The 19,208-nt window shown below is 36.9% G+C and overlaps 1 long non-coding RNA gene across 27 annotated transcripts in view; it reads left to right on the top strand.

Annotated features, from left to right (window-relative positions):
- Nucleotides 1-826: 826 nt before the first annotated feature.
- LOC114269620 (uncharacterized) overlaps nt 827-19,208 on the top strand; it is a 34,105-nt gene continuing 15,723 nt past the window's right edge. For 7 of the 27 annotated variants that reach the window (XR_014335129.1, XR_014335149.1, XR_014335151.1 and 4 more), the window contains exons 1-6: nt 827-1,010; nt 2,647-2,718; nt 3,280-3,386; nt 3,886-3,960; nt 17,940-18,046; nt 18,557-18,632. This is a non-coding gene — a long non-coding RNA (uncharacterized LOC114269620). Of the gene's footprint in view, nt 1,011-1,469; nt 1,688-2,646; nt 2,719-3,279; nt 3,387-3,885; nt 3,961-17,119; nt 17,160-17,939; nt 18,047-18,556; nt 18,633-19,208 lie in introns of those variants that run through there. The other 20 variants (XR_014335135.1, XR_014335127.1, XR_014335148.1 and 17 more) reach the window with 17 other exon arrangements.

Below are 19,208 nucleotides of genomic sequence, written 5' to 3'. Positions count from 1 at the left end.
ATGCCATCTTAAAATAGCCGAGCCTATTTCTTGTTGCATTTTGCATGCGTTGCATTAGCCATCTTAACATGAACTAGGATCATGCATTGATTACTAACTAGTTGTTGTTTTGGCTCAGAGTACACTGTGAGTGTTTATGCTTTAGCATACTGCATATGTGTTAATGTTGCCATGAAAGCATGCTTGCCATGAGGCTAATTGCTTATTTGATTAACTGCCTGAATGCCTGTGGGTAAAGGTTGGATTGCTTGAATTGGAACAATTCATTGAAATCCTCGATTTAGCCTACTTGCGAGTAGCAAACTTCAAACCGTTTTCAAACAAATAAATATGAAATGTTTTGTTCCAACTTAGGTGATCTAGTCTATACTTGTGTGTTGTGCGCATCACATAGTAATTCTAGCTAATAACCGAAATAAGAGCATAAGTGTTTTAAAAAACAAGATATCATGCTTAGTACAGACCGATCCTTTGATCGGGCGAGCGGGGGTGCTCATTGCATGACCTTTCCCTCTCATACCCAAGTTCCCAAGCCGAGGCAACTTTAGTGATGACGGACACGTGGCCTTAGGTACGAGTCAGGGTTTTCTAAATTTCCCCCAAAACAAAATATTTAGGTGGCGACTCTGTATCTGGCAAAGCAGTCCATGTTTGGCACTTCTTTATAAAAATCAGTTTTCCAAAACGATTTGCCGGATTTGGACTCTTTGGTGATTTATCGGTCTTGCATTGCACTTTGCAAGGTTAGACTCAGAACCGCGACATTGAGTCCGAACTGTAATAAGCCCAAATGAACAAAACGGGATTTTCCCGGGATGTTCGGGCCCGTCTACACCAGCGCTTCTTCTCTCTCATTTCAGCGTTTCTCCCTCTACCTCTCTCTCTCTCTCTCCCTCTCCGCTGCTCCTCTCCCCTCCCTCTCTCACCGTCGTTGGCGACCATCCATCCCCATCGTCGCATGTCACCACCGCCATCGCTGAAATCACCACCAACATTGCCGCAAATCACAGGTTTGTCTCTGTCGCGCTCGGTCCTCTCCCTCGTTGTCGATCTGGGTCTCTTTCTCTTTCTGTCGAGCCATCTCTCTGGTTCCCTCTCTCTCTTTCTCCCTTCCCCATTTCTCACACTTCATCTAGGGTTTATATGATTTTTTTAGTTTAATTTTGTGTTGATTTCGTTAATGGGTTTGGTTGAAGCATTTGATTTCTGTGAAATTATGATATTCTTCATGTCGAAAATGGGTTTGATTTTAGTTTTATGAGTTTGATTTTCTTTTTATGGGTTTGACAGAGAAGAAATTTATAAGATTAAACCCATAATCAATGACCAATCTCGAAATTTATAAGATTAAAGCAAAAATGGAATATTGGTTTTAATGATAGCAATCTGATGCAGTGATCATATGCTATTGATCTCCCTTCTTGAATTGTAATTTTTTTGTAATTTCTGAGTTTATTTTATTACTTTATCAATCTTATTTGCTATAATATCTTCAGTAATTTTCCTTTAGGAAAGGTTTGATTATTCTGTGCCTCTTCTAAGTTCCCAAGGGGAGCCACTGCAGTGGAGAACACTGTAGAGATGGACATTGACAATAACTCCAAGTTCCAACTACACCACCAACACCAACCACCCAAGCAACACAAATACTGTAGCATGTCAATGACTTTCAGATACCATATTTAAGGTGTTAATGTTAGTTCGGTTATTATTAAATCATTCATTTAGGCATTTGTACAGGAATAAAAAGTATAGTTAAAAGTTTGAAGTGTGAAAAAATTATCATTTTGTCAATAGATTTTATCATAATTTCTTTGAAGAGGAATAAAAATTGAGAAATTAGTGATCTTACTTGCTCGTATTGAATCAATTCACCCAAATTTGAAGCAGTTTTGAACATGAGTTGAGAACTGTTTTTGTTCTTTATCTATTGATGCAACCTGAGGGTCTGATAGATTATTGGTAGAATGGCCTCAAATTCAAATACTTCTGTGACTTATACTTTCAGCTAGAAGAGCCTTGTGGAAATGGAATCAACAGAATTAACTGATTCGAGTGAGTTCTGTATGACCACAATGGTGATGAATATTTAGTGCCTATCCTAGTAAAGATAGTTTTGGATGAAAACCATTTAATTTTTGACAACTCAAATAAACTAGAGTCTGTCTAAGATGGTGTTTGACATTTCATGTTCTCTACTGGTAGAAGGTAGGCTGCTTGTCTTGATTTTCTGGATCCTAGGCATAACTATACTTACTGATTGATGCCTCCCTATGTCAGTGAGCCACTCTAAAGGACACCTCAATTTGATTTAGAAATTGTTAATGGCCAAATGTTGTAAAAAAATCACATGCTTGCCCCATAAAATCCTAGAATTACCCAAGAGTTTGTCAAGGACAAAGAGAGACACCATAAATAAAATCAGAAGAGTTTAGATTCCATAATTAAAATCACAAGTTTAGATTTCATGTTACTTTTGATACTTGAATTATTTATTTTGGTTATATTTTGGTCCAGTATTCTCACTACTCGACATGCAGTTTCTTGTGTACATGTGAGTGAGACTGCATCTTCATATAAACTCAATTGCCGTTCTTTTACTTTTTCTGCTTAGCTTTTTGAAGGAGTGCTTTTAAATTGTTGTAGCTTGGTGATCATTGGATGGATACTCATTACAGGAACATTTATTTTGTGTGGCATATTTCTTCTTCTACACAAGTAAGTTCCATCATGGCATTCTGCATATAAAAAATCCTCATTCACATATTTGGTTTCCTTTCACATATTTTGTCTGTTTGACTTGATTGAAGAAGTCTCATACACAAATCCTGACGGTAGCAATCTATTGACCTCTTTGCCATTGCTTTATTTATGTTGGACAAGATGAAGAGCAATGACAGAAACATATGTTGAAAATGATTCTTGTCATGGGAAATAGTCCACAATTAGCCTTTTTCTTGTATGATTTACCATGGAAAATTGTTCTCATTAGCATAAATGTTGCTGCTTATGGACATTTTTCAATATGAATTTATTTTGTGAAAGAAAGAGATTATAGAGGTCATGGTAATTCAGTATAAACTTATTTCTGAAATGACAATTGCTAATTGAGATAATACTCTTTACATCAAACATCATTTGAATAAAAAGAAGATGAATTAAATTGTGAAGTTGATGTATTCTATACTAATTTCTTATATCCATTTCTTAACATCAGTGGATGCTAGTTTCACTTATCCTTAATAACTAGGACCTAACATTCCCTTTGCTAACATGCAGGACTGCTGATCATTTTCATGGAAATGGCAGGGCAGTACAAACTTGGAGGCCATTCAGATTATTAAGAAGCCTAGAGGATCACTAAAGGATTCATTTTTAGGTGAGGGGTGGGTATCTTAACTTGTGAAATTCATTTGATGTGATTTAGCTAGCATTGCTTTCATACCTAATATAGAGGGGGTCTTGCTTTTACCAGACTTTTGGCTGATGAGTTCCTTCCTGTATGTTTATGCCTTCTTTGACATTTCTAAAACTCTTAGTCCTTGTATCAATCTTTTGACATGTCTACAACTGCATAGACAGCTTTACCCAAATCTCTTTTTGGTTGCTGAGAAAAGCTAGGGATTATTTTGAATGTTAAAATTTGCGTATTTTGAGGTTTCAGCACATAAAATCGTCTGCTCAACTCAGTCTCACTTCGGCTTTTTTGAGTTGGTTATCTTCTGCTGCGGCTACTAGTTAATATGACTTTTAGACCTCAAAAAGAAAATGAAAAAAATCCAGAGATTAGAGGAAACTTGGGTGTCGGTCTTTTCCTTACAATCTCTGTTTTCTTGTTGTTTGCTTTTGTTTCCTTTCATTTCTTTTTTTTTTGTCTTTTTACAGACTTGTGTGCTCAAAGTGGACATACACTGTGATGGGTGTAGGCAGAAGTGAAGAAACTTCTTCAGAAGATTGAAGGTTCTCACTTGACCATGAATTACTTAGCTAACCCTCCCTTCTCTGTTTTCTAGTTTATTTTTCCCCATTACTAGTTCTCTCTATTTTTCAGCTCTTTAACTGTGTTTGAAGAGTGGTGTTTTGGTTAATTTGTCCACTGATATTCCTTACTCTAGACCTCAATGATGTGGGTTTTGTGTGAAATGGATAAATTTTAACAATGTGCTATGGTTAGGGCATTCAAATTCTTTTGCTTAATTATTTGATTTTGATATGATATAAGATAGTAGTGCAGTTCCCTTTTAAGAAACAGATTGGAAAGAGCAACAGAAAGTCACACTTTCAGGAACCTTGGATTTCTTTTTGCACATTATATTGTCATGGCTTTCAGTTTTGTTTTGTTCGGTTTGGTTTGTTTTTGTGTTTTTTTTTTTTGTTTTTTTTTTTTTTTTTGTGTGTGTGTGTTCTTCCTATTCGGATTTATATATGATTATAGATTTATATTGATTTGATATGCATGTGTTTTTGGTTTTTTTTCTGTTAGCATAGGTATACACCTTATATACTGTTAACATATTAATATATTACTATCATTATTAAATAGTATAGTATATTAATATCATAGTAATATCATTATTAAATAGTATAGTCTGTAGCTAATAGAAATAATATATTAATATGTATAGTATAGTATGTATATAATAAGTATATAACTTTCGGCTGCTTTCGGCCGATCCCTTCTTTCGGCTCCTTTTCTTTATTTTAATGAAACACATCATAATGATGTTTGTAATCCAGCTCCTATATTATGGAGCCTCGAATTGGTTTCTCATTACAGAATGAATAACAGATAATTCTCTGTCAATATCACTCTCTCAACTCTTTCAATTTATTTCACATGGTATCAGAGCACAGGTGTTTCTTCTAAGCCTCTGCATCACACTTTCTTCTCTTGGCAGATTGCTGCATACCTCGTCCTTACCTAATACACAGATTGGACAACACCAACACCTTCGTCTCTTCACGACGAAGCCAACGCCACCAGATTCATCATCATCTGAGGTCTCACGCGCCTCCACGCGCCGCCAGAACATTAGCCAACGCGCTGCCTCGCTTCAGACGCGCTCTACGCGCCTCCTACACTGTCTGGTGCTATTGTGCGCCACCGCCTCATCTACTAACGTGAGCCGCGCGTTTCTGACGTCAGCCGACGTCAGCCCTTGCTGCTTCCGTGCGCCGTGTGTCTTCGCCTGCTAATGTGCGCTGCGCCAATCTATGCTAACGTGCGCCGCGCCAGTTTGACCAGCCGTTGACCATTTGATTTTCTACCTTTCTAGTCTTATTTTTGGTCCGTTCACTCCTTTTCTGACTAATTTTGACCATCTGAATTCACTGGTAACCTCAGTTTTTTCAGATTCTACCTCAATTGTGCTATTTTTCTCTCATGGATCGCCTGGACTCCTCTAATCACCCTATTTCCGTTATTCTTGACGGGACTAATTATGTCCTATGGGCACAAGCTATGTCTGGCTTCCTCAGAGGAAAGAAACTTTGGCGCATCATCACTGGGGATGTACGCAAACCCGTTCAAGAGACCACGGATTCCGCTGCCACGGACTCCGTTACCAAATATGTCGACCGATTGGAAGATTGGGATAGTAAAAACTATCAGATCATCACTTGGTTTCGCAATACTTCCATTACATCTATCAGCCTTCAGTTTGGTCAGTTCCAACTTGACTCTGCTTCCTCTCCTGCCAAAGCCATCTGGGATTTTTTACAAGAACACTATCAGACTACTGACCTTGCTCACCAATATCAGCTTCTGAGTCATCTTCACCGTATGCGCCAAGAAACAACTCAGAACATTAATGATTTCCTCTCCCAAATGTATTATGTTTGGGATCAGCTCGCTCTTTCTGAACCTCCATGGGATTGTACTACGGATGCTGCCTTGTTTACTACTTACCGTGACCAACAGCGCTTGGTTCAGTTTCTCATGGCTCTCACTCCCCGATTTGAGCCAGTCCGAGCATCTCTCCTTCATCGCACTCCTTTACCCACTCTTGAGCAAGCAATTTCTGAACTCCTGTCAGAGGAAACCAGATTTGGTACTCTCCATCCGCACCCTGTAGACTCTGTTCTTGCCACTCCTTAGATTCGAAGTTCTCCTTCCCCACATTCACCACAGAAGTCCAATGCCGGCAATTACTGTCACAACCGCAATCTTCCGTCAACTCATCTTCTGGTTAATTGTCCAGTTCGTCTTTGTCGGTTTTGCAACAAGACTGGCCCTAGTCATCTCCAGCAAGACTGCTTCCACAATCCCGCTCGTGCCTCTCGTAATGGTCTTTCCACCGGGAATTTTTCTCGCAGCCACTCTCACTGCTCTGGGACTCAGTTTAAACCAATGCCTGCTCAACGCACTGCTGCTGCTGCCTCAGAGGATTTACCTTCCTCTGTTCCTATAGACCCTTCCACTCCAGTCTTCTCTCAAACTGATGTCGAAGCCATGCTTCAACATTTTTGGCAGAATTCCGGTACTCCTCCATCTACTGCTTTATCTGCCACCGCAGGTAACTCTTCTTGGTACTTTGACTCCGCTTGTTGTAATCACATGACTTTTGATCCTACTATTTTTACTCATCTTTCTTCTACTCCTCCTGTTCCTTCTATCCATACTGCTGATGGGTCTCTTCTGTCTGTAAGTCATGTTGGTTCTGTTTCAACCTCTCACTTATCTTTCTCCCATGTCTATCTTACGCCTGCTCTTACTTTAAATCTTATCTCCATTAGTCAATTATGTGAGCATGGTCTAACTGTTACCTTTTCCCGTACTGGTTGTTTGGTGCAGGACCCTCGGACGGGGCAAACTCTTGGGATAGGCCGTAAGCATGGACGTCTCTACGAACTCATCCATCTTCATGTTCCCAATTCCTCTCAGATCACAGCTCCTACCACAGCTACCACTGCTCCTCTTTTATCTCCTTTTCAGCTTTGGCATTATCGTTTAGGCCATCTTTCTGTTGGTCGTTTAAAATCTTTAATTTCCAGTGGTCATTTAGGTCATGTAAGTTCTGATGTTTTAGATTGTGTGTCCTGTCAACTTGCCAAACAACCTGCCTTGTCATTTAATAAAAGTGCCTCTGTTTCTCTTGCACCATTTGATCTCATTCATTCTGATATTTGGGGACCCTCTCCTACTCCTACTATGGGAGGCGCACGCTATTTTGTTGTTTTTATAGATGATTTTTCCCGTTTTACATGGTTGTTTCTTATGAAAAATCGCTCTGAGCTCAAATAACTTTATTACAATTTTGCTGCAATGGTTAAAACACAATTTTCTAAAAATATTAAGCTTTTTCGCTCTGACAATGCCATGGAATATAAAGATTTTGACTTTCTTTCCTTTCTTCAGCGTCATGGTACTCAACCTCATCGTTCCTGTCCCAGTACGTCTCAACAAAATGGCCGTGCTGAACGGAAACATCGCCATATCCTTGACACTACTCGCGCTCTCCTTCTGTCTTCCTCTTGTCCGGAACATTTTTGGGGAGAGGCAGCTCTCACTGCTGCTTACACTATCAATTGTATCCCTACACCTTTCATTCATAATCACACTCCTTATGAGCGTCTGCATGGCACCCGTCCCCCTTACACCAACCTTAGGGTTTTTGGATCTGCCTGTTTTGTTTTTCTCCAACCTCATGAACGTACCAAACTTGAACCACGTTCTCGCCTTTGTTGCTTCTTAGGGTATGGTATTGAACACAAGGGGTATCGTTGTTGGGATCCTCTCTCCCAGCGACTTCGTATCTCTCGTCATGTAGTCTTTTGGGAACACAAAATGTTTTCCTCTCTCTCTCTCTTCCGTTTGTCCATTCCCTCATCCTCTCTGTTTTTTACTGACCCTTTCACGGATCTGTTCTCTGATGAGCTAACTCCACCAGCCTCTCTCGAGCCTACCTTGCCTACCTCTGATGAACCTACCCCACCGCCCTTGCCAGCCTCCCTTGAGATCTCCGATGAGCTTACTCCACCACCCCTACCCGCCTCTCTCGAGCCTGCCTTGCCTACTGGTCTGTCCCATGCACTTGCTCCTTCTGATGGTCCTGCTCTTGCTCCCTCGGGATCCTCCCCTCCTGGTGCGTCTCTCCCTCTGGCTCCTCCTGCCTCTACTCAACCACACCGGGTAACCCAACCTTCTACTCGTCTTTGTGACTTTATTGTTGGTTCTACTGCTTTTTTACTTATGAACCGACCTCCTATCGTGAGGCTCGCTCTAATCCTCTTTGGCAGCAAGCTATGACTGATGAATTGCAGGCTTTAGACAAAACTCACACTTGGGACATTGTTGATCTTCCTCCTGGCAAAACTGCCATTGGTTGCAAATGGGTCTACAAAATCAAAACTTGTTCTGATGGATCTATTGAGCGCTACAAAGCCCGCCTTGTTGCCAAAGGCTTCAACCAAGAATATGGTATTGACTATGAGGAGACCTTTGCTCCTGTTGCTCGTCTCACCTCTGTTCGCAGCCTGATTGCAGTTGCTACCACTCGACACTGGGATCTTTATCAAATGGACATGAAAAATGCTTTCCTTAATGGTGTTCTTCTTGAGGAGGTCTACATGCAACCTCCCCCTGGGTCTACTTATCCACCTCATAAAGTCTGCAAACTTCAGCGTGCTTTATATGGTCTCAAACAAGCTCCGCGCGCTTGGTTTGCCAAGTTCAGCTCTACTATTCATGACTGTGGTTTCACCTCCAGTTCTTATGATACTGCTCTTTTTATCCGGAACACTGCTCAAGGGACCACCTTGCTTCTTCTTTATGTGGATGATATGATTATCACCGGTGACGATCTTGATGGTATTCTATGCCTTAAACAGTTTCTTAGTCATCATTTCAAGATGAAAGATCTTGGTCCTCTCAGCTATTTCTTGGGTCTTGAAATCTTCCATGATTCCACGGGGTGTTTTCTCTCTCAGGCTAAGTATACCTCTGATCTTCTCACCCGCGCTGGTCTTACGGATTGCAAGACTGCCTCCACTCCCCTGGAGCCTCAAAGTCGTCTTACACCTCTTGATGGCACTCTTCTCTCTGATGCTACCTTATATCGTCAGCTGGTTGGCAGCCTTGTCTATCTCACTATTACTCGTCCTGATATTGCCTATGTCGTTCATATTGTCAGCCAGTTTATGTCAACTCCTTGTACCTCTCACTATGCTGCATTAGTCCGTATCCTTCGTTATCTCAAAGGTACCTTGTTTCATGGACTTCATTATTCCGCCCGCTCCTCTCTCGAGCTTCGAGCTTTTTCCAATGCTGATTGGGCTGGGGATCCTACTGACCGGCGCTCTACTACCGGGTTCTGCTTTTTCTTGGGTGATTCTCTTATTTCGTGGCGCAGCAAGAAACAAACTCTTACTGCTCGCTCCAATACCGAAGCTGAATATCGTGCTCTTGCTGATACTACTCAGGAGCTTCTCTGGCTTCGTTGGCTTCTTGCTGACATGGGTGTTTCTCCCTCTGGCGCTACTGCCCTCTTTTGTGACAATCACAGTGCTCTTCAAATAGCTCACAATGATGTTTTTCATGATCGCACCAAGCACATTGAGATTGACTGTCATTTTATTCGTCAACACGTCACTCGTGGTACTGTCCATCTCCATCCCATCTCCTCTACTGATCAACCTGCTGATATCTTCACCAAAGCTCATTCTCCTGGCCGCTTCATTGAACTTGTCTCCAAACTCCAGTTGGTTAATGTTTGCCCTCCTTGAGTTTGCGGGGGGCTGTTAACATATTAATATATTACTATCATTATTAAATAGTATAGTATATTAATATCATAGTAATATCATTATTAAATAGTATAGTCTGTAGCTAATAGAAATAATATATTAATATGTATAGTATAGTATGTATATAATAAGTATATAACTTTCGGCTGCTTTCGGCCGATCCCTTCTTTCGGCTCCTTTTCTTTATTTTAATGAAACACATCATAATGATGTTTGTAATCCAGCTCCTATATTATGGAGCCTCGAATTGGTTTCTCATTACAGAATGAATAACAGATAATTCTCTGTCAATATCACTCTCTCAACTCTCTTTCAATTTATTTCACATATACCATATTCCAATAAGAGGCAACTTATTCAGTTTGCATTGCTGCTAATTCATTAACAGCTTTGTCTATTTCTGAAAATTCTTAATTATACTATCAATCATAATGATAATCTTGATTTGGCAGCTTTCTCAACACTTTGCTTAAAGTAGCAATGGTTTGTTTTGTTTTGTTTTTTTTTTTAAACTAATAAGTGCCACAATTTGACATGACAATATATAGATGAACCTCGCCATCATGCAGATTAATGACTCTTTTTAGATATATGCTCTGTTGATGTTATTATCTTAATATTGTTTGTGATCTGTTTTTGGTCTTCAATTTTAGTGTCTGTTTGTTATGTGATTTTGGTGGAATGGTTGTTAGTGTATGGTTGGTTTGTTGGTGCTAATTTTTTTTTTTGAATTTCCCTTGTGAATGTTTTTATTGTGAATATATTGTCATTTTGCTGTCAATTGTTGGCTATTATAGTTTCATTAGTGGCACTGATAAGCTTGGCACAATTAAAGTTGTTTGATTGCCGGATTTTGTTAAGAGATTGGAATAGAAATAAAATTTAATAAAGAATAGAAACTGATTTTACAATCATTTGTGGTGTTGCAAATATTTGTTAGAATTTTTTAGCCAGATATGTTCAAAAATTTAGGCATTGATTCATTATGCTCCTGTGATTTGGAGCCAAGTACTCTTGCTCCCTCTCTCTCAAGGACTCAGCATCACTATACCCCCCATCGCTCACCGTTGATGGTGGCACCATTTCACGTTTCCTTGACCTTTTTTGTGAGATAATTTGAATCATGTCGTATGTTAGGATATATTTTAATAAGAATATGATTTAAAGAAAACTGCAGTTGATAATTGACGATTGAAAGTGAATTTATTTTTTACAGATAAGTGCTAATGGTTAATTTTTTTTAATATATATTTTTTACAGATTGCTTTTGCGTGGGCTATTGTGGATATTTATTTTTGTGTGCGAAGAGCATTTGTTCTGTATACGGAAAACATTTATTTTTCTACAATTCTCTGTTTTGAAAATCCAGTGTTTTTATATGTAATATATAATTTAGATGAATTATACTTGGTTGGTGTGATTTTATATGATATTTGGAATATGATGTTACAAGTTAAAGTTTTTGGATCATTGATAATGAAATGGGTATTATTGGTAATGGATTTAGATGATAATTGATAGATGTATTATTCTGTATATATACAGGTTGCTTTGATAATGAAATACATATAATTTAGAAATTAATGAAAAATATTCAACTTATGCATTTAAAAAAAAAATATAATATCATGTTTTTGGCCACTAAATAATTAGTAGCCAATAAGGAAGTAAATATTTTTAGCCACTAAATAGTTAGTAGCTAAAAAAAATCATATGAAAAAATATACTTTTGGCGACTAAAATTTTAGTAGCCAAATAAAAAAATAGACTTTAGACGACTAAATTTTTAGTTGCTAAAAAAAATTATACTTTAGACGACTAAAACATTTAGTAGCTAAAAAAAATAAGATGAAAAAAAAAAATTTGGCTACTAAATAAATTGGTCATGGAAAATAATTTTAATTTTGGCGACTAAATGTTTTAGTCGCTGAAAATGTGATATTAATTTTTTTGGAAACTTTTAGCGACTAAAATAGTAGTCGCCAATTTAGCCTATCAGCGACTAATACCTTTACTTTTGGCGACTAATTGTTTAGTCGCCAATTAGGACTTTTGGCGACTAAATTTTTTTTAGTCGCCAATAGCTTCCCCGACAATCTTTCCGCGACCAAGCTAGAGACCAAACTATTTAGTCGGGAAAACGTTTCGGCGACTAAAAATCTGACTTTTGGCGACTAAAAATTTAATCGCCAAAAGTGCAATTTCTTACAGTATATCTCTATAAAGAACATTTTCGGGGTAAACAACATCTCAACTATCTTTGTTTTGAAATGATTTCCCTACATAGTTTGTGTTCTAAAATATAAAATGTATCTTGCACAACAAGTGTTTTATGCCACAATGAAGGCATTTCCAAACAAGCCCTTCGTATTAACTGACTTAGCTGGTACTTCAACTCTTCCATTATTACAATCTTCTTTTTTTAACATCTATAAGTTCACTTTATATATGTGCTTTATTTTTAGCTGGTAGTTTAACTCTTCCATTATCACCATCTTCTTTTTTTAACATCTATAAGTTCACTTTATATATGTGCTTTATTTTTATTTTTATCTTAGCTGTTGAAGGGGGATTTGAGGTGAACAGTGATTAAGAGAGTTGTAACATGTCCAGGGAGTACCCGCGAGCGTTAAGCAATTCAGATCCTAGATTTCTTTGATCTAGTTTCACGAGTGTAATGTGAAACATAGATGAGAGTCTAGATTTGTCAACTTTTAAAAAATTCATTTTATTGCAAAAATCATTTGCTAGAAATGGACTGCGTCATTAGATCTTAGAGTCGCCATCTAATATTTTGAAAAATTAAAAAACCCATTGTTAGAAATTGGGCGCCCATGTGGCTTGAGCCTTCTTTGAACCTTTTGAACCTTATCCAAATAAGTTTGAATTTGAATTCAAAACCTATTTGGATAACCACTCAGGATATCTATAGGTATCATATCAACTGATATGGATAGATGATATAGATATCTTATATATCTGATATAACTGATATGGATAGATTTATTATTATCCAACATATCTGATATAATATGGGATATGGGTGATTAAGAGAAAAACAACGTATGTCGTATGTTTTTCCCATATACTAACTCTTTTCCCATATACTGACTCTCTCTCAAAATACAACGATCAAGAGTCATTTTTCACTGTGACTTGTGTGGGTGATATTCATTCTGTAATATCACTCCATTGCTGGGTTGATTGATCAGATTCAGGAAACACGTGATTTACTCACGAGATCCTTCAATTCAGACTCTGCAGAAAAATGTATGACCATAATTTTTCATCCGATGCGTTTACCTTTGATTAACATTGGTGTCAGAGCTTGAATAGGTATCTTCGTGTTTTCTTTAATCATGTGTATATTTTTATATATATATGTACACATTATATACATTAATGTTTATAAAGGAGGAAAATGTCTACTCTCATTAGATTAAAAGCATAAATATCTATTTTTTACGTTTATTAATGTCTTTTTTAATACCATAAATGGTTTTATTTTGAAAAATGGAGTATGGCAGTACAAAAATTGGACCAAAAACACCCTGGAAGGCAGCGCGTGGTCCGCACGCGCCACCTGACGCCGTGAGCTGCTTACACGCGCAACCACGCGCTGCCACGCGCCAGACGCGCTTCCAACGCTCCTCCACGCGCCATCACGCGCGCATCAACGACGCTGTCCACGCGCGCGCCCTCCGTGCCACACACGCGAGCTGCGCGCGCTGAGCCGCGCCGTTTTCCTCCACCAGCTTGGCTGGCTTGGCTGTTGATGCATAAGGCACTGTTTGTTTTGTTTATAATTCTAAATCGCATTAAATGGTCATAATTTGTTCATTATAGATTTGTTTTATGCGTGGTTAGTACTGTTAGACTCATAATTACATTTTCCATGTTCTATAAAATTTTAGTACTGTTAGACTCATAATTACATTTTCCATGTTCTATAAAATTTTGAAAATTTTATGAAAATAAAAAGTATTTTTTCTGTGATAATAATTCATTATTTATGCTTTAAAATGCTTCTGGTATTGCATAAATAATTTTCTGGGGATGAAATTTTTATTGTAGACTTCTGAAATGTTTTACTATTTACTGGTATAATTTTTTCAGTTTATCATATTCTGAAATTTTTTATTTCTAATTTTATGTGTGTTTATTAGTTATCTAGAATTCTAGAAAAATTTCAGAAAATTTCAGAATGATGTACTTTTTATTGTAGCATAATCTAAATATTGAATACAGCATATTTTTTGGGTTTGTAATATGTTGCAATTAAAGCAGCATGATTAGTTATTTATTTATTTGTTTAAATTGCATTATTAATTGTGACATAGCATGAGTTGGTTGTGAATCTACATTATGATGCTATTGTATGAAATTAGAATTTTTTATCATGCTTTTGGACATGCCATAGTCAGTGGGAGATTATTCGGTTGAGAGAAATCTTTGTAGATTAACTCCCGAAAACCAATATTTTGCGCATAAATTAAATTAAATTTTGGATAATTGTCACTTATGGCGCAAGAGATGATTACGAGCATATCGGATTTTCGATCTTGCGACTTGTGTAATATTGTCACTATTTAATTTAGATTTTTGTGGCAAAATTATATTATGCTAATCAGATTAATCCCAATGCTAATTTCTCTCTAAATTGACTTAGCTTATGGAAGTTAATTGGTTGACCTAGACTTAGTAAAGATGTTCAAATGTGAACAATACAATCCTATTCTTTAGATGAGCAAAAGTCTTGGAGACTTTAGGTCAGACCTTAATTGAGCCAAAGTAAGAAAACATGACTCAAAGTCGTCGTGGTTTTGTTGTCTTGTTTGGCATAATAAAAACTAATGTGTGCGCTATGGTTAGCGGCATGCTACGTAGTTTTGGTTGGCGAGTTTTGAAGTTATGATATTAGTAAGCCCTCAATAGATCTGTATATGATCTTGACTATTGAGCTGCACGGATTGACTTTGTAATTTGACTTGTAAATAATGTTACATCATTGGATGAAGTAACATTCAAGAGTCACGTCATCCAAGAAATGCGAGCTTAAATAAATTAGTCATTAAGTGTAAGACGAGTAGCCAGTATGAGCAGTGTTTTGCTCTCTACCCAATTATTGGGAGTGGATGGAGCAAAATTTCATGCACTATAATAGTGTGCGTTGAAATATCATGTGAAATTAAAAGATTAGCGCTTAGAAGCTGCAAATTCTATTAACACTAAGTGAAAAGATTAGCGCTTAGAAGCTGCAAAATCTATTAACACTATGTGAAACGATTAGCGCTTAGAAGTTGCAAAATCTATTAACACTATGTGAAAAGATTAGCGCTTAGTGGCTGCAAAATTTATTAGCATTGCTAACTTGTCTAAGTCTGGACACTTACTGTTTCCACACTTGAGTGTGAGACATGAGGAGGAGCTTCTTTGTATGATTCCTTAGCTATGCTAACGTTTTTGAATAACGTTTACCACTAAGCGCAAACGTTGCAGCATAATAATAAAAAGGTCAAGGCCGACAAGGTTGTTATGACTCTAAGAATTTGACGCATGGCTCGTGAGAGCATTGTGTTGAATTAGACTCTTTAGCCTAATTCGCACTTAAGTTACTTCAGGAGCTGTCATAGTTGATAGCTTATTCTCTCCTTCTTGTGGATAGTAGAATTAATTGCAAGTAACTATGAAGCGAGAAATAGATATGGCAAGAGGAGCATCGTCATCTTTCAACTAGATGCAGTAAAGTGTATGGAGAATAAAATTGACTTGAAGGTACAGGGGATTAGCACTTACTAGTTAAATTTGCCCATTTCTCACACTTCATATAGGGTTTATATGATTTTTTTAGTTTAATTTTGTGTTGATTTCGTTAATGGGTTTGGTTGAAGCGTTTGATTTCTGTGAAATTATGATATTCTTCATGTCGAAAATGGGTTTGATTTTAGTTTCATGGGTTTGATTTTCGTTTTATGGGTTTGACAGAGAAGAAATTGATAAGATTAAACCCATAATCAATGACCAATCTCGAAATTTATAAGATTAAAGCAAAAATGGAATATTGGTTTTAATGATAGCAATCTGATGCAGTGATCATATGCTATTGATCTCCCTTCTTGAATTGTAATTTTTTTGTAATTTCTGAGTTTATTTTATTACTTTATCAATCTTATTTGCTATATTATCTTCAGTAATTTTCCTTTAGGAAAGGTTTGATTATTCTGTGCCTCTTCTAAGTTCCCAAGGGGAGCCACTGCAGTGGAGAACACTGTAGAGATGGACATTGACAATAACTCCAAGTTCCAACTACACCACCAACACCAACCACCCAAGCAACACAAATACTGTAGCATGTCAATGACTTTCAGATACCATATTTAAGGTGTTAATGTTAGTTCAGTTATTATTAAATCATTCATTTAGGCATTTGTACAGGAATAAAAAGTATAGTTAAAAGTTTGAAGTGTGAAAAAATTATCATTTTGTCAATAGATTTTATCATAATTTCTTTGAAGAGGAATAAAAATTGAGAAATTAGTGATCTTACTTGCTCGTATTGAATCAATTCACCCAAATTTGAAGCAGTTTTGAACATGAGTTGAGAACTGTTTTTGTTCTTTATCTATTGATGCAACCTGAGGGTCTGATAGATTATTGGTAGAATGGCCTCAAATTCAAATACTTCTGTGACTAATACTTTCAGCTAGAAGAGCCTTGTGGAAATGGAATCAACAGAATTAACTGATTCGAGTGAGTTCTGTATGACCACAATGGTGATGAATATTTAGTGCCTATCCTAGTAAAGATAGTTTTGGATGAAAACCATTTAATTTTTGACAACTCAAATAAACTAGAGTCTGTCTAAGATGGTGTTTGACATTTCATGTTCTATACTGGTAGAAGGTAGGCTGCTTGTCTTGATTTTCTGGATCCTAGGCATAACTATACTTACTGATTGATGCCTCCCTATGTCAGTGAGCCACTGTAAAGGACACCTCAATTTGACTTAGAAATTGTTAATGGCCAAATGTTGTAAAAAAATCACGTGCTTGCCCCATAAAATCCTAGAATTACCCAAGAGTTTGTCAAGGACAAAGAGAGACACCATAAATAAAATCAGAAGAGTTTAGATTCCATAATTAAAATCACAAGTTTAGATTTCATGTTACTTTTGATACTTGAATTATTTATTTTGGTTATATTTTGGTCCAGTATTCTCACTACTCGACATGCAGTTTCTTGTGTACATGTGAGTGAGACTGCATCTTCATATAAACTCAATTGCCGTTCTTTTACTTTTTCTGCTTAGCTTTTTGAAGGAGTGCTTTTAAATTGTTGTAGCTTTTGGTGATCATTGGATGGATACTCATTACAGGAACATTTATTTTGTGTGGCATATTTCTTCTTCTACACAAGTAAGTTCCATCATGGCATTCTGCATATAAAAAATCCTCATTCACATATTTGGTTTCCTTTCACATATTTTGTCTGTTTGACTTGATTGAAGAAGTCTCATACACAAATCCTGACGGTAGCAATCTATTGACCTCTTTGCCAATGCTTTATTTATGTTGGTCAATGTTAAAATAAATGTATTATTGATTGATATTTTGATTGATGTCTATTGATTTGTATGTTACAAGCTATTATATAGGAGAGGTGTGAGGTAAGTGAGTGGTGGTAGTGGATGGTAGTGGAGGTGGTGGGTGGTAGTGGAGATGGTAAGTGTGTTAGGTTTAGTGGAGTGAATGTAGTGGGTTAGGGTAGTGGGTTAGGTTTAGTGTACATTAACAGTCAAGATGAAGAGCAATGACAGAAACATATGTTGAAAATGATTCTTGTCATGGGAAATAGTCCACAATTAGCCTTTTTCTTGTATGATTTACCATGGAAAATTGTTCTCATTAGCATAAATGTTGCTGCTTATGGACATTTTTCAATATGAATTTATTTTGTGAAAGAAAGAGATTATAGAGGTCATGGTAATTCAGTATAAACTTATTTCTGAAATGACAATTGCTAATTGAGATAATACTCTTTACATCAAACATCATTTGAATAAAAAGAAGATGAATTAAATTGTGAAGTTGATGTATTCTATACTAATTTCTTATATCCATTTCTTAACATCAGTGGATGCTAGTTTCACTTATCCTTAATGACTAGGACCTAAGATTCCCTTTGCTAACATGCAGGACTGCTGATCATTTTCATGGAAATGGCAGGGCAGCACAAACTTGGAGGCCATTCAGATTATTAAGAAGCCTGGAGGATCACTAAAGGATTCATTTTTAGGTGAGGGGTGGGTATCTTAACTTGTGAAATTCATTTGATGTGATTTAGCTAGCATTGCTTTCATACCTAATATAGAGCGGGTCTTGCTTTTACCAGACTTTTGGCTGATGAGTTCCTTCCTGTATGTTTATGCTTTCTTTGACATTTCTAAAACTCTTAGTCCTTGTATCAATCTTTTGACATGTCTACAACTGCATAGACAGCTTTACCCAAATCTCTTTTTGGTTGCTGAGAAAAGCTAGGGATTATTTTGAATGTTAAAATTTGCATATTTTGAGGTTTCAGCCCATAAAAACGTCTGCTCAACTCAGTCTCACTTTGGCTTTTTTGAGTTGGTTATCTTCTGCTGCGGCAACTAGTTAATATGACTTTTATACCTCAAAAAGAAAATGAAAAAAATCCAGAGATTAGAGGAAAGTTGGGTGTTGGTCTTTTCCTTACAATCTCTGTTTTCTTGTTGTTTGCTTTTGTTTCCTTTCATTTCTTTTTTTTTTTTTTTTTTTTTGTCTTTTTACAGACTTGTGTGCTCAAAGTGGACATACACTGTGATGGGTGTAGGCAGAAAGTGAAGAAACTTCTTCAGAGGATTGAAGGTTCTCACTTGACCATGAATTACTTAGCTAACTCTCCCTTCTCTGTTTTCTAGTTTATTTTTCCCCATTACTAGTTCTCTCTATTTTTCAGCTCTTTAACTGTGTTTGAAGAGTGGTGTTTTGGTTAATTTGTCCACTGATATTCCTTACTCTAGACCTCAATGATGTGGGTTTTGTGTGAAATGGATAAATTTTAACAATGTGCTATGGTTAGGGCATTCAAATTCTTTTGCTTAATTATTTGATTTTGATATGATATAAGATAGTAGTGCAGTTCCCTTTTAAGAAACAGATTGGAAAGAGCAACAGAAAGTCACACTTTCAGGAACCTTGGATTTCTTTTTGCACATTATATTGTCATGGCTTCCAGTTTTGTTTTGTTTGGTTTGTTTTTTTTTTTTGTTTTTTGTTTTTGTGTGTGTGTGTGTTCTTTCTATTCGGATTTATATATGATTATAGATTTATATTGATTTGATATGCATGTGTTTTTGGTTTTTTTTTGTTAGCATAGGTATACACCTTATATACCATATGCCAATAAGAGGCAACTTATTCAGTTTGCATTGCTGCTAATTC

The sequence above is a fragment of the Camellia sinensis genome, chromosome 7 (assembly GCF_055761805.1).
Source record: "Camellia sinensis isolate YWXY chromosome 7, ASM5576180v1, whole genome shotgun sequence".
Taxonomy (NCBI): Eukaryota; Viridiplantae; Streptophyta; class Magnoliopsida; order Ericales; family Theaceae; genus Camellia; species Camellia sinensis.
This window is presented reverse-complemented; position numbering and strand designations above follow the sequence as displayed.